Genomic DNA, 14,490 nt, shown 5'->3' with positions numbered 1-14,490 from the left:
CCCCCCTCTCGCCTCGCCCCCCTCGCCCGCCTCTCGCCTCGCCCCCCCGCCCGCCTCTCGCCTCGCCCCCTTCTCGCCTCGCCCCCTTCTCGCCTCGCCCCCCCGCGCCCGCCTCTCGCCTCGCCCCCCTCTCGCCTCGTCCCCCCCGCCCGCCTCTCGCCTCGCCCCCCTCTCGCCTCGCCCCCCTCTCGCCTCGCCCCCCCTCGCCCACCTCTCGCCTCGCCCCCTTCGCCCGCCTCTCGCCTCGCCCCCCTCTCGCCTCGCCCCCCCGCCCGCCTCTCGCCTCGCCCCCCTCTCGCCTCGCCCCCCCGCCCGCCTCTCGCCTCGCCCCCCCCGCCAGCCTCTCGCCTCGCCCCCCTCTCGCCTCGCCCCCCCGCCAGCGTCTCGCCTCGCCCCGCTCTTGCCTCGCCCCCCCGCCCGCCTCTCGCCTCCCTCTCGCCTCGCCCCCCGCGCCCGCATCTCGCTTCGCCCACTTTCGCCTCGTTCCCCCGCCGGCCTCTCGCCTCCCTCTCGCCTCGCCCCCCCCCGCCCTCCTCTCGCCTCGTCTCCCTCTCGCCTCGCCCCCACCCGCCCGCCTCTCGCCTCGCCGCCCGCCTCTCGCCTCGCCCCCCCCGCCCGCCTCTCGCCTCGCCCCCCTCTCGCCTCACCCCCCCGCCCCCCTCTCGCCTAGCCCCCCCCGCCCGCCTCTCGCCTCGCCCCCCCTCGCCTCGCCCCCCCCGCCCGCCTCTCGCCTCGCCTCCCTCTCGCCTCGCCCCCCCCCCGCCCACCTCTCGCCTCGCCTCCCTCTCGCCTCGCCCCCCCCCCGCCCGCCTCTGGCCTCGCCGCCCCTCTCGCCTCACCCCCCCGCCCGCTTCTCGCCTCGCCGCCCCCGCCCGCCTCTCGCCTCGCCGCCCCTCTCGCCTCGCCCCCCCACCCGCCTCTCGCCTCGCCGCCCCTCTCGCCTCGCCCCCCCACCCGCCTCTCGCCTCGCCGCCCCTCTCGCCTCGCCCCCCCTCTCGCCTCGCCCCCCCGCCCGCATCTCGCCTCGCCCCCCTCTCGCCTCGCCCCCCCCGCCCGCATCTCGCCTCGCCCCCCTCTCGCCTCGCCCCCCCCGCCCGCATCTCGCCTCGCCCCCCTCTCGCCTCGCCCCCCCCGCCCGCCTCTCGCCTCGCCCCCCTCTCGCCTCGCCCCCCCGCCCGCCTTTCGCCTCGCCCACCTCTCGCCTCGCCCCCCCCCGCCCGCCTCTCGCCTCGCCCCCCCCGCCCCCCTCTCGCCTCGCCCCCCCGCCCCCCTCTCGCCTCGCCCCCCGCCCCCCTCTCGCGTCGCCCCCCTCTCGCCTCGCCCCCACTCTCGCCTCGCCCCCCACTCGCCTCGCCCCCACTCTCGCCTCGCCCCCACTCTCGCCTCGCCCCCCTCTCGCCTCGCCCCCACTCTCGCCTCGCCCCCCTCTCGCCTCGCCCCCTCGCCCCCCTCTCGCCTCGCCCCCCCCTCGTCTCGCCCCCCTCTCGCCTCGCCCCCCTCTCGCCTCGCCCCCCTCGCCCCCCCCTCGCCTCGCCCCCCTCTCGCCTCGCCCCCCTCGCCCCCCCCTCGCCTCGCCCCCCTCTCGCCTCGCCCCCCTCTCGCCTCGCCCCCCCACGTCGCCTCGCCCCCCTCTCGCCTCGCCCCCCCCTCGCCTCGCCCCCCCCTCGCCTCGCCCCCCTCTCGCCTCGCCCTCCCCTCGCCTCGCCCCCCTCTCGCCTCGCCCCCCTCTCGCCTCGCCCCCCTCTCGCCTCGCCCCCCTCTCGCCTCGCCCCCCTCTCGCCTCGCCCCCCCCGCCCGCCTCTCGCCTCGCCCCCCTCTCGCCTCGCCCCCCCGCCCGCCTCTCGCCTCGCCCCCCTCTCGCCTCGCCCCCCCCGCCCGCCTCTCCCCTCGCCCCCCTCTCGCCTCGCCCCCCCCGCCCGCCTCTCGCCTCGCCCCCCTCTCGCCTCGCCCCCCCGCCCGCCTCTCGCCTCGCCCCCCTCTCGCCTCGCCCCCCCCGCCCGCCTCTCGCCTCGCCCCCCTCTCGCCTCGCCCCCCCCGCCCGCCCGCCTCTCACCTCGCCCCCCTCTCGCCTCGCCCCCCCGCCCGCCACTCGCCTCGCCCCCCCCGCCCGCCACTCGCCTCGCCCCCCCGCCCGCCTCTCGCCTCGCCCCCCCCGCCCGCCCCTCGCCTCGCCCCCCCCGCCCGCCCCTCGCCTCGCCCCCCCCGCCCGCCCCTCGCCTCGCCCCCTCTCGCCTCTCCCCCACCGCCCGCCTCTCGCCTCGCCCCCCTCTCGCCTCTCCCCCACCGCCCGCCTCTCGCCTCGCCCCCCTCTCGCCTCGCCCCCCCGCCCGCATCTCGCCTCGCCCCCCCCCGCCCCCCTCTCGCCTCGCCCCCCCCCGCCTCGCCCCCCCCGCCCCGCCCCCCCTCGCCTCGCCCCCCCCCGCCCCGCCCCCCTCTCGCCTCGCCCCCGTCTCGCCTCGCCCCCCCCGCCCCGCCCCCCCTCGCCTCGCGCCCCCCCCGCCTCGCCACCCCCGCCCCGCACCCCCCTCGCCTCGCGCCCCCCCGCCTCGCCCTCTCGCCTCGCCCCCCTCTCGCCTCGCCCCCCCCGCTCGCCTCTCGCCTCGCCCCCCCAGCCCGCCACTCGCCTCGCCCCCCCCGCCCACCTCTCGCCTCGCCCCCCCCCGCCCGCCCCTCGCCTCGCCCGCCTCTCGGCTCGCCCCCCCCGCCCGCCTCTCGGCTCGCCCCCCTCTCGCCTCGCCCCCCCCCGCCCGCCTCTCGCCTCGCCCCCCTCTCGCCTCGCCCCCCCGCCCGCCTCTCGCCTCGCCCCCCTCTCGCCTCGCCCCCCCGCCTGCCTCTCGCCTCGCCCCCCTCTCGCCTCGCCCCCCCCGCCCGCCTCTCGCCTCGCCCCCCCTCTCGCCTCGCCCCCCCCGCCCGCCTCTCGCCTCGCCCCCCCTCTCGCCTCGCACCCCCTCTCGCCTCGCTCCCCCCGCCCGCCTCTCGCCTCGCCCCCCTCTCGCCTCGCCCCCCTCGCCCCCCTCTCGCCTCGCCCCCACCGCCCGCCTCGCCCCCCTCTCGCCTCGCCCCCCCGCCCGCCTCTCGCCTCGCCCCCCTCTCGCCTCGCCCCCCCGCCCGCCTCTCGCCTCGCCCCCCTCTCGCCTCGCCCCCCCCGCCCGCCTCTCGCCTCGCCCCCCTCTCGCCTCGCCCCCCCGCCCGCCTCTCGCCTCGCCCCCCTCTCGCCTCGCCCCCCCGCCCGCCTCTCGCCTCGCCCCCCTCTCGCCTCGCCCCCACAGCCCGCCTCTCGCCTCGTCCCCTCTCGCCTCGCCCCCCCAGCCCGCCACTCGCCTCGCCCCCCCCGCCCGCCTCTCGCCTCGCCCCCCCCCCGCCCGCCACTCGCCTCGCCCCCCTCTCGCCTCGCCCCCCCCGCCTGCCTCTCGCCTCGCCCCCCTCTCGCCTCGCCCCCCCCGCCTGCCTCTCGCCTCGCCCCCCTCTCGCCTCGCCCCCCCCCGCCTGCCTCTCGCCTCGCCCCCCTCTCGCCTCGCCCCCCCCGCCTGCCTCTCGCCTCGCCCCCCCCCCCGCCCGCCCCTCGCCTCGCCCCCCTCTCGCCTCGCGCCCCCCGCGCGCCTCTCGCCTCGCCCCCCCCGCCCGCCTCTCGCCTCGCCCCCCTCTCGCCTCGCCCCAACCGCCCGCCTCTCGCCTCGCCCCCCTCTCGCCTCGCCCCCCCGCCCGCCTCTCGCCTCGCCCCCCTCTCGCCTCGCCCCCCCGCCCGCCTCTCGCCTCGCCCGCCTCTCGCCTCGCCCCCCCGCCCGCCTCTCGCCTCGCCCCCCCTCTCGCCTCGCCCCAACCGCCCGCCTCTCGCCTCGCCCCCCTCTCGCCTCGCCCCCCTCTCGCCTCGCCCCCCCCGCCCGCGTCTCGCCTCGCCGCCCTCTCGCCTCGCCCCCCTCTCGCCTCGCCCCCCCCTCGCCTCGCCCCCCCGCCCGCCTCTCGCCTCGCCCCCCTCTCGCCTCGCCCCCCCGCCCGCCTCTCGCCTCGCCCCCCTCTCGCCTCGCCCCCCCCCACCCGCCTCTCGCCTCGCCCCCCTCTCGCCTCGCCCCCCCCACCCGCCTCTCGCCTCGCCCCCCTCTCGCCTCGCCCCCCCCGCCCGCCTCTCGCCTCGCCCCCCTCTCGCCTCGCCCCCCCCGCCCGCCTCTCGCCTCGGCCCCCTCTCGCCTCGCCCCCCCCGCCCGCCACTCGCCTCGCCCCCCTCTCGCCTCGTCCCCCCCGCCTGCCTCTCGCCTCGCCCCCCCCCGCCCGCCCCTCGCCTCGCCCCCCTCTCGCCTCGCCCCCCCCGCCCGCCTCTCGCCTCGCCCCCCTCTCGCCTCGCCCCCCCCGCCCGCCTCTCGCCTCGCCCCCCCTCTCGCCTCGCTCCCCCCGCCCGCCTCTCGCCTCGCCCCCCTCTCGCCTCGCCGCCCCTCTCGCCTCGCCCCCCCCGCCCGCCTCTCGACTCGCCCCCTTCTCGCCTCGCCCCCCCCGCCCGCCTCTCGCCTCGCCCCCCTCTCGCCTCGCCCCCCCCGCCCGCCTCTCGCCTCGCCCCCCTCTCGCCTCTCCCCCCTCTCGCCTCTCCCCCCCAGCCCGCCTCTCGCCTCGCCGCCCCTCTCGCCTCGCCCCCCCCGCCCGCCTCTCGCCTCGCCCCCTTCTCGCCTCGCCCCCCCCGCCCGCCTCTCGCCTCGCCCCCCCGCCCGCCTCTCGCCTCGCCCCCCTCTCGCCTCGCCCCCCCAGCCCGCCTCTCGCCTCGCCCCCCTCTCGCCTCACCCCCCCCGCCCCCCTCTCGCCTCGCCCCCACAGCCCGCCTCTCGCCTCGTCCCCTCTCGCCTCGCCCCCCCAGCCCGCCACTCGCCTCGCCCCCCCCGCCCGCCTCTCGCCTCGCCCCCCCCGCCCGCCACTCGCCTCGCCCCCCTCTCGCCTCGCCCGCCCCCGCCTGCCTCTCGCCTCGCCCCCCTCTCGCCTCGCCCCCCCCGCCTGCCTCTCGCCTCGCCCCCCTCTCGCCTCGCCCCCCCCGCCTGCCTCTCGCCTCGCCCCCCCCGCCCGCCCCTCGCCTCGCCCCCCCGCCCGCCCCTCGCCTCGCCCCCCCCGCCCGCCCCTCGCCTCGCCCCCCTCTCGCCTCGCGCCCCCCGCGCGCCTCTCGCCTCGCCCCCCCCGCCCGCCTCTCGCCTCGCCCCCCTCTCGCCTCGCCCCAACCGCCCGCCTCGCCCCCCTCTCGCCTCGCCCCCCCGCCCGCCTCTCGCCTCGCCCCCCTCTCGCCTCGCCCCCCCGCCCGCCTCTCGCCTCGCCCCCCCTCTCGCCTCGCCCCAACCGCCCGCCTCTCGCCTCGCCCCCCCCGCCCGCGTCTCGCCTCGCCGCCCTCTCGCCTCGCCCCCCTCTCGCCTCGCCCCCCCCTCGCCTCGCCCACCCGCCCGCCTCTCGCCTCGCCCCCCTCTCGCCTCGCCCCCCCGCCCGCCTCTCGCCTCGCCCCCCTCTCGCCTCGCCCCCCCCGCCCGCCTCTCGCCTCGCCCCCCCGCCCGCCTCTCGCCTCGCCCCCCTCTCGCCTCGCCCCCCCCGCCGGCCTCTCGCCTCGCCCCCCTCTCGCCTCGCCCCCCCCCGCCCGCCTATCGCCTCGCCCCCCTCTCGCCTCGCCCCCCCCGCCCGCCTCTCGCCTCGCCCCCCTCTCGCCTCGCCCCCCCCGCCCGCCTCTCGCCTCGTCCCCTCTCGCCTCGCCCCCCCGCCCGCCTCTCGCCTCGGCCCCCTCTCGCCTCACCCCCCCCGCCCGCCACTCGCCTCGCCCCCCTCTCGCCTCGTCCCCCCCGCCTGCCTCTCGCCTCGCCCCCCCCGCCCGCCCCTCGCCTCGCCCCCCTCTCGCCTCGCCCCCCCCGCCCGCCTCTCGCCTCGCCCCCCTCTCGCCTCGCCCCCCCCGCCCGCCTCTCGCCTCGCCCCCCTCTCGCCTCGCTCCCCCCGCCCGCCACTCGCCTCGCCCCCCTCTCGCCTCGTCCCCCCCGCCTGCCTCTCGCCTCGCCCCCCCCGCCCGCCCCTCGCCTCGCCCCCCTCTCGCCTCGCCCCCCCCGCCCGCCTCTCGCCTCGCCCCCCTCTCGCCTCGCCCCCCCCGCCCGCCTCTCGCCTCGCCCCCCTCTCGCCTCGCTCCCCCCGCCCGCCTCTCGCCTCGCCCCCCTCTCGCCTCGCCGCCCCTCTCGCCTCGCCCCCCCCGCCCGCCTCTCGACTCGCCCCCTTCTCGCCTCGCCCCCCCCGCCCGCCTCTCGCCTCGCCCCCCTCTCGCCTCGCCCCCCCGCCCGCCTCTCGCCTCGCCCCCCTCTCGCCTCTCCCCCCTCTCCCCCCCAGCCCGCCTCTCGCCTCGCCGCCCCTCTCGCCTCGCCCCCCCCGCCCGCCTCTCGCCTCGCCCCCCCCGCCCGCCTCTCGCCTCGCCCCCCTGCCCGCCTCTCGCCTCGCCCCCCTCTCGCCTCGCCCCCCCAGCCCGCCTCTCGCCTCGCCCCCCTCTCGCCTCGCCCCCCCAGCCCGCCTCTCGCCTCGCCCCCCTCTCGCCTCGCCCCCCCAGCCCGCCTCTCGCCTCGCCCCCCTCTCGCCTCGCCCCCCCGCCCGCATCTCGCCTCGCCCCCCCCGCCCGCATCTCGCCTCGCCCCCCTCTCGCCTCGCCCCCCCCGCCCGCCTCTCGCCTCGCCCCCCTCTCGCCTCGCCCCCCCGCCCGCCTCTCGCCTCGCCCCCCTCTCGCCTCGCCCCCACAGCCCGCCTCTCGCCTCGTCCCCTCTCGCCTCGCCCCCCCAGCCCGCCACTCGCCTCGCCCCCCCCCGCCCGCCTCTCGCCTCGCCCCCCCCGCCCGCCACTCGCCTCGCCCCCCTCTCGCCTCGCCCCCCCCGCCTGCCTCTCGCCTCGCCCCCCCCGCCCGCCACTCGCCTCGCCCCCCCCGCCTGCCTCTCGCCTCGCCCCCCTCTCGCCTCGCCCCCCCAGCCTGCCTCTCGCCTCGCCCCCCCCCGCCCGCCCCTCGCCTCGCCCCCCTCTCGCCTCGCCCCCCCCGCCCGCCTCTCGGCTCGCCCCCCTCTCGCCTCGCCCCCCCCGCCCGCCTCTCGGCTCGCCCCCCTCTCGCCTCGCCCCCCCCCGGCCCGCCTCTCGCCTCGCCCCCCTCTCGCCTCGCCCCCCCCGCCCCCCCCTCGCCTCGCCCCCCTCTCGCCTGGGCCCCCCCCTCGCCTCGCCCCCCTCTCGCCTCGCCCCCCCTCTCGCCTCGCCCCCCTCTCGCCTCGCCCCCCTCTCGCCTCGCCCCCACAGCCCGCCTCTTGCCTCGTCCCCTCTCGCCTCGCCCCCCGGGCCCGCCACTCGCCTCGCCCCCCCGCCCGCCTCTCGCCTCGCCCCCCCCGCCCGCCACTCGCCTCGCCCCCCTCTCGCCTCGCCCCCCCCGCCTGCCTCTCGCCTCGCCCCCCCCGCCCGCCCCTCGCCTCGCCCCCCCCGCCTGCCTCTCGCCTCGCCCCCCCCGCCCGCCCCTCGCCTCGCCCCCCTCTCGCCTCGCCCCCCCCGCCCGCCTCTCGGCTCGCACCCCCCGCCCGCCTCTCGCCTCGCCCCCCTCTCGCTCGCCCCCCCGCCCCCCTCTCGCCTCGCCCCCCTCTCGCTCGCCCCCCCCGCCCCCCTCTCGCCTCGCCCCCCCGCCCCCCTCTCGCCTAGCCCCCCCGCCCGCCTCTCGCCTCGCCCCCCTCTCCCTCGCCCCCCCGCCCCCCTCTCGCCTCGCCCCCCCCGCCCCCCTCTCGCCTAGCCCCCCCGCCCGCCTCTCGCCTCGCCCCCCCGCCCGCCTCTCGCCTCGCCCCCCTCTCGCCTCGCCCCAACCGCCCGCCTCTCGCCTCGCCCCCCCCGCCTCTCGCCTCGCCCCCCTCTCGCCTCGCACCCCCCGCCCGCCTCTCGCCTCGCCCCCCCCGCCCGCCCCCCCCGCCCGCCCCTCGCCTCGCCCCCCTCTCGCCTCGGCCCCCCCGCTCGCCTCTCGCCTCGCCCCCCTCTCGCCTCGCCCCCCCAGCCCGCCACTCGCCTCGCCCCCCCCGCCCACCTCTCGCCTCGCCCCCCCCGCCCGCCCCTCGCCTCGCCCCCCTCTCGGCTCGCCCCCCTCTCGCCTCGCCCCCCCCGCCCGCCTCTCGCCTCGCCCCCCTCTCGCCTCGCCCCCCCCCGCCCGCCTCTCGGCTCGCCCCCCTCTCGCCTCGCCCCCCCCCCGCCCGCCTCTCGGCTCGCCCCCCTCTCGCCTCGCCCCCCCCCGCCCGCCTCTCGCCTCGCCCCCCTCTCGCCTCGCCCCCCCCCGCCCGCCTCTCGCCTCGCCCCCCTCTCGCCTCGCCCCCCCGCCCGCCTCTCGCCTCGCCCCCCTCTCGCCTCGCCCCACCGCCCGCCTCTCGCCTCGCCCCCCCCGCCCACCTCTCGCCTCGCCCCCCCTCTCGCCTCGCCCCCCCTCTCGCCTCGCCCCCACTCTCGCCTCGCCCCCCCCGCCCGCCTCTCGCCTCGCCCCCCCTCTCGCCTCGCCCCCCCTCTCGCCTCGCCCCCACTCTCGCCTCGCCCCCCCCGCCCGCCTCTCGCCTCGCCCCCCCTCTCGCCTCGCACCCCCTCTCGCCTCGCCCCCCCCGCCCGCCTCTCGCCTCGCCCCCCTCTCGCCTCGCCCCCCTCTCGCCTCGCCCCCACCGCCCGCCTCGCCCCCCTCTCGCCTCGCCCCCCCCGCCCGCCTCTCGCCTCGCCCCCCTCTCGCCTCGCCCCCCCCACCCGCCTCTCGCCTCGCCCCCCTCTCGCCTCGCCCCCCTCTCGCCTCGCCCCCCTCTCGCCTCGCCCCCCCGCCCGCCTCTCGCCTTGCCCCCCTCTCGCCTCGCCCCCCCCGCCCGCCTCTCGCCTCGCCCCCCTCTCGCCTCGCCCCCCCGCCCGCCTCTCGCCTCGCCCCCCCCGCCCGCCTCTCGCCTCGCCCCCCCGCCCGCCTCTCGCCTCGCCCCCCTCTCGCCTCGCCCCCACAGCCCGCCTCTCGCCTCGTCCCCTCTCGCCTCGCCCCCCCAGCCCGCCACTCGCCTCGCCCCCCCCGCCCGCCTCTTGCCTCGCCCCCCCCGCCCGCCACTCGCCTCGCCCCCCTCTCGCCTCGCCCCCCCCGCCTGCCTCTCGCCTCGCCCCCCTCTCGCCTCGCCCCCCCCGCCTGCCTCTCGCCTCGCCCCCCCCCTCGCCTCGCCCCCCTCTCGCCTCGCCCCCCCCGCGCGCCTCTCGCCTCGCCCCCCCCCTCGCCTCGCCCCCCTCTCGCCTCGCCCCCCCCGCGCGCCTCTCGCCTCGCCCCCCCCCTCGCCTCGCCCCCCTCTCGCCTCGCCCCCCCCGCGCGCCTCTCGCCTCGCCCCCCCCGCCCGCCTCTCGCCTCGCCCCCCCCGCCCGCCTCTCGCCTCGCCCCCCTCTCGCCTCGCCCCAACCGCCCGCCTCTCGCCTCGCCCCCCCTCTCGCCTCGCCCCCCCCGCCCGCCTCTCGCCTCGCCCCCCTCTCGCCTCGCCCCCCCCGCCCGCCTCTCGCCTCGCCCCCCTCTCGCCTCGCCCCCCCGCCCGCCTCTCGCCTCGCCCCCCTCTCGCCTCGCCCCCCCGCCCGCCTCTCGCCTCGCCCCCCCTCTCGCCTCGCCCCAACCGCCCGCCTCTCGCCTCGCCCCCCTCTCGCCTCGCCCCCCTCTCGCCTCGCCCCCCCCGCCCGCCTCTCGCCTCGCCCCCCTCTCGCCTCGCCCCCCTCTCGCCTCGCCCCCCCCTCGCCTCGCCCCCCCCGCCCGCCTCTCGCCTCGCCCCCCTCTCGCCTCGCCCCCCTCTCGCCCCCCTCTCGCCTCGCCCCCCTCTCGCCTCGCCCCCCCCGCCCGCCTCTCGCCTCGCCCCCCTCTCGCCCGCCTCTCGCCTCGCCCCCCTCTCGCCTCGCCCCCCTCTCGCCTCGCCCCCCCCGCCCGCCTCTTGCCTCGTCCCCTCTCGCCTCGCCCCCCCGCCCGCCTCTCGCCTCGGCCCCCTCTCGCCTCGCCCCCCCCGCCCGCCACTCGCCTCGCCCCCCTCTCGCCTCGTCCCCCCCGCCTGCCTCTCGCCTCGCCCCCCCCCGCCCGCCCCTCGCCTCGCCCCCCTCTCGCCTCGCCCCCCCCGCCCGCCTCTCGGCTCGCCCCCCTCTCGCCTCGCCCCCCCGCCCGCCTCTCGCCTCGCCCCCCTCTCGCCTCGCCCCCCCCCGCCCGCCTCTTGCCTCGTCCCCTCTCGCCTCGCCCCCCCCGCCCGCCTCTCGCCTCGGCCCCCTCTCGCCTCGCCCCCCCCGCCCGCCACTCGCCTCGCCCCCCTCTCGCCTCGTCCCCCCCGCCTGCCTCTCGCCTCGCCCCCCCCCCGCCCGCCCCTCGCCTCGCCCCCCTCTCGCCTCGCCCCCCCCGCCCGCCTCTCGGCTCGCCCCCCTCTCGCCTCGCCCCCCCCGCCCGCCTCTCACCTCGCCCCGCCCCCCCGCCCCCCTCTCGCCTCGCCCCCCCCGCCCGCCTCTCACCTCGCCCCCCTCTCGCCTCGCCCCCCCGCCCGCCTCTCGCCTCGCCCCCCTCTCGCCTCGCCCCCCCCGCCCGCCTCTCGCCTCGCCCCCCTCTCGCCTCGCCCCCCCGCCCGCCTCTCGCCTCGCCCCCCTCTCGCCTCGCCCCCCTCTCGCCTCGCCCCCCCGCCCGCCTCTCGCCTCGCCCCCCCCGCCCGCCTCTCGCCTCGCCCCCCTCTCGCCTCGCCCCCCTCTCGCCTCGCCCCCCCCGCCCGCCTCTCGCCTCGCCCCCCCGCCCGCCTCTCGCCTCGCCCCCCTCTCGCCTCGCCCCCCTCTCGCCTCGCCCCCTCGCCCCACCGCCCGCCTCTCGCCTCCCTCACGCCTCGCCCCCCCGCCCGCCTCTCGCCTCGCCCACTCTCGCCTCGCCCCCCCGCCCGCCTCTCGCCTCGCCCCCCCCGCCCGCCTCACGCCTCGCCTCCCTGTCGCCTCGCCCCCCCGCCCGCCTCTCGCCTCGCCGCCCCTCTCGCCTCGCCCCCCCGCCCGCCTCTCGCCTCGCCCCCCCGCCCGCCTCTCGCCTCGCCGCCCCTCTCGCCTCGCCCCCCCCGCCCGCCTCTCGCCTCGCCGCCCCTCTCGCCTCGCCCCCCCCGCCCGCCTCTCGCCTCGCCGCCCCTCTCGCCTCGCCCCCCCGCCCGCCTCTCGCCCCCCTCGCCCGCCTCTCGCCTCGCCCCCCCGCCCGCCTCTCGCCTCGCCCCCCTCTCGCCCGCCTCTCGCCTCGCCCCCCTCTCGCCCGCCTCTCGCCTCGCCCCCCTCTCGCCCGCCTCTCGCCTCGCCCCCCTCTCGCCCGCCTCTCGCCTCGCCCCCCTCTCGCCCGCCTCTCGCCCGCCTCTCGCCTCGCCCCCCCTCTCGCCCGCCTCTCGCGTCGCCCCCCTCTCGCCCGCCTCTCGCCTCGCCCCCCTTTCGCCCGCCTCTCGCCTCGCCCCCCTCTCGCCTCGCCCCCACGCCCCCCTCTCGCCTCGCCCCCCTCTCGCCTCGCCCCCACGCCCCCCTCTCGCCTCGCCCCCCCGCCCGCCTCTCGCCCCTCCCCCCACTGCCCGCCTCTCGCCCCTCGCCCCACTGCCCGCCTCTCGCCCCTCCCCCACACCCACACCCAGCTCTCGCCCCGCCCCCTCACCCACACCCAGCTCTCGCCCCGCCCCCTCACCCACACCCAGCTCTCGCCCCGCCCCCTCACCCACACCCAGCTCTCGCCCCGCCCCCTCACCCACACGCAGCTCTCGCCCCGCCCCCTCACCCACACGCAGCTCTCGCCCCGCCCCCTCACCCACACCCAGCTCTCGCCCCGCCCCCTCACCCACACCCAGCTCTCGCCCCGCCCCCTCACCCACACCCAGCTCTCGCCCCGCCCCCTCACCCACACCCAGCTCTCGCCCCGCCCCCTCACCCACACCCAGCTCTCGCCCCGCCCCCTCACCCACACCCAGCTCTCGCCCCGCCCCCTCACCCACACCCAGCTCTCGCCCCGCCCCCTCACCCACACCCAGCTCTCGCCTCGCCCCCTCACCCACACCCAGCTCTCGCCTCGCCCCCTCACCCACACCCAGCTCTCGCCTCGCCCCCTCACCCACACCCAGCTCTCGCCTCGCCCCCTCACCCACACCCAGCTCTCGCCTCGCCCCCTCACCCACACCCAGCTCTCGCCTCGCCCCCTCACCCACACCCAGCTCTCGCCACGCCCCCTCACCCACACCCAGCTCTCGCCTCGCCCCCTCACCCACACCCAGCTCTCGCCTCGCCCCCTCACCCACACCCAGCTCTCGCCTCGCCCCCTCACCCACACCCAGCTCTCGCCTCGCCCCCTCGCCCACAGCCCCAGCTCTCTCCTAGCTCTACCCTCTGGAATTAAGGATCTAATTATGACTGTGAATCCATTGTTGATTGCTGGAAAAACTCAGTTGGTTCATTCATGTCCTTTTGGGAAGGAAACTGCCAACCTTCCCTGGTCTGGCTTACATGTGACTCCAGACCCACAGCAATGTGATTGACTTTGAACTGCTCTCTGGGCAATTACCGAAGGACAATACACGCTGGTTTAGCAAGCGACGTCCTCATCCTGTTATTCAATGTCGGAAAAAATCCCCTCCTCTCAACCCCATCTTCATCACTCCACCCTCAATGGCCCCAGAACATCCTGTCGCCTGGAGATCCATGGCTATGCATCTCAATTTGCACCTCTAAAGGTGCTCATCAAATCCATTTTCTTCACCAAAGCATTTGACCACCTCCTCCAATATTACCTCAGACTGGGCATGAGATGTTTTACCACAATAAATACAGTACACTGTCATGAACACTGTACTTCGCTTAACAATGTTGTTCCTCTAACTCAAAGTGAAACATAGTTCGGAAAAGGAGAAGGTGGTGGTTGAATTCCTGGTCGATAACTCAGTTGAAAAAGTGTCAATGTTCTCTCAGGTTCCCATGACACAGAGTGCAGGCGAGAAGGGATGGGGAAACCCGTTGAGTGTGTAGAGGTGATAATGGGAACTGCAGATGCTGGAGAATACAAGATAATAAAATGTGAGGCTGGATGAACACAGCAGGCCCAGCAGCATCTCAGGAGCACAAAAGCTGACGTTTCGGGCCCAGACCCTTCATCAGAGAAGGAGATGGGGTGAGGGTTCTGGAATAAATAGGGAGAGATGGGGAGGCGGACTGAAGATGGAGAGAAAAGAAGATAGGTGGTGAGGTGGGGAGGGGATAGGTCAGTCCAGGGAAGACCCACAGGTCAAGGAGGTGGGATGAGGTTAGTAGGTAGGAGATGGAGGTGCGGCTTGGGGTGGGAGGAAGGGATGGGTGAGAGGAAGAACAGATTAGGGAGGCAGAGACAGGTTGGACTGGTTTTGGGATGCAGTGGGTGGAGGGGAAGAGCTGGGCTGGTTGTGTGGTGCAGTGGGGGGAGAGGACGAACTGGGCTGGTTTTGGGATGTGGTGGGGGAAGGGGAGATTTTGAAGCTGGTGAAATCCACATTGATACCATTGGGCTGCAGGGTTCCCAAGCGGAATATGAGTTGCTGTTCCTGCAACCTTCGGGTGGCATCATTGTGGCACTGCAGGAGGCCAATGATGGACATGTCATCAAAAGAATGGGAGGGGGAGTAGAAATGGTTCGCCACTGGGAGGTGCAGTTGTTTATTGCGAACCAAGCAGAGGTGTTCTGCAAAGCAGTCCCCAAGCCTCTGCTTGGTTTCCCCAATGTAGAGAAAGCCACACCAGGTACAATGGATACAGTATACCACATTGGCAGATGTGCAAGTGAACCTCTGCTTAATATGGAAAGTCATCTTGGGGCCTGGGATAGGGGTGAGGGAGGAGGTGTGGGGGCAAGTGTAGCATTTCCTGCAGTTGCAGGAGAAGGTGCCGGGTGTGGTGGGGTTGGAGGGCAGTGTGGAGTGAACAAGGGAGTCATGGAGAGAGCGGTCTCTCTGGAAAGCAGACAAGGGTGGGGATGGAAAAATGTCTTGGGTGGTGGGGTCGGATTGTAGATGGCGGAAGTGTCGGAGGATGATGCGTTGTATCCGGAGGTTGGTGGGGTGGTGTGTGAGAACGAGGGGGATCCTCTTTGGGCGGTTGTGGCGGGGGCGGGGTGTGAGGGATGTGTTGCGGGAAATGCGGGAGACGCGGTCAAGGGCGTTCTTGACCACTGTTGGGGGGAAAGTTGAGGAGTTTCTACAATACTCCCAGAAGTAAAACAGGACTGAATAAGCTGCTGTTAGGAAGCAGGGAGGAAGGAATCAGAATTTTCCCTGCAGCAGAATCAAAAGCAAAATTCCCTGTAGGAAAAAAGCCGAATAAACTGTTTAAAGGGGTTAGATACAGTATTCTCTGGAACTCTGGTTGTCGGGGGGTTGGGGCTGGGGGAGGGCGGAGCCAAATCACTGTGTTGTGCCTTGCTGCTGATAATCCGGTCTGGATACTCAGTGGGCATGCAGTGGTTGGAGATGGATTTTGGCAAATTACACGGTGCACACAGCTGGGAGAAACTAG

At 78.8% G+C, this 14,490-nt stretch overlaps 1 protein-coding gene across 3 annotated transcripts in view; it reads right to left on the bottom strand.

Annotated features, from left to right (window-relative positions):
* Window positions 1-14,490, bottom strand: part of LOC125456002 (nucleus accumbens-associated protein 1-like) — a 53,904-nt gene that overhangs the window by 17,682 nt on the left and 21,732 nt on the right. The window lies entirely within an intron of this gene.

The sequence above is a fragment of the Stegostoma tigrinum genome, chromosome 8, assembly GCF_030684315.1.
Source record: "Stegostoma tigrinum isolate sSteTig4 chromosome 8, sSteTig4.hap1, whole genome shotgun sequence".
In the NCBI taxonomy this organism is placed as follows: Eukaryota; Metazoa; Chordata; class Chondrichthyes; order Orectolobiformes; family Stegostomatidae; genus Stegostoma; species Stegostoma tigrinum.
Note: the sequence above shows the minus strand (reverse complement) of the source record. Positions and strands in the feature narration are given on the sequence as shown.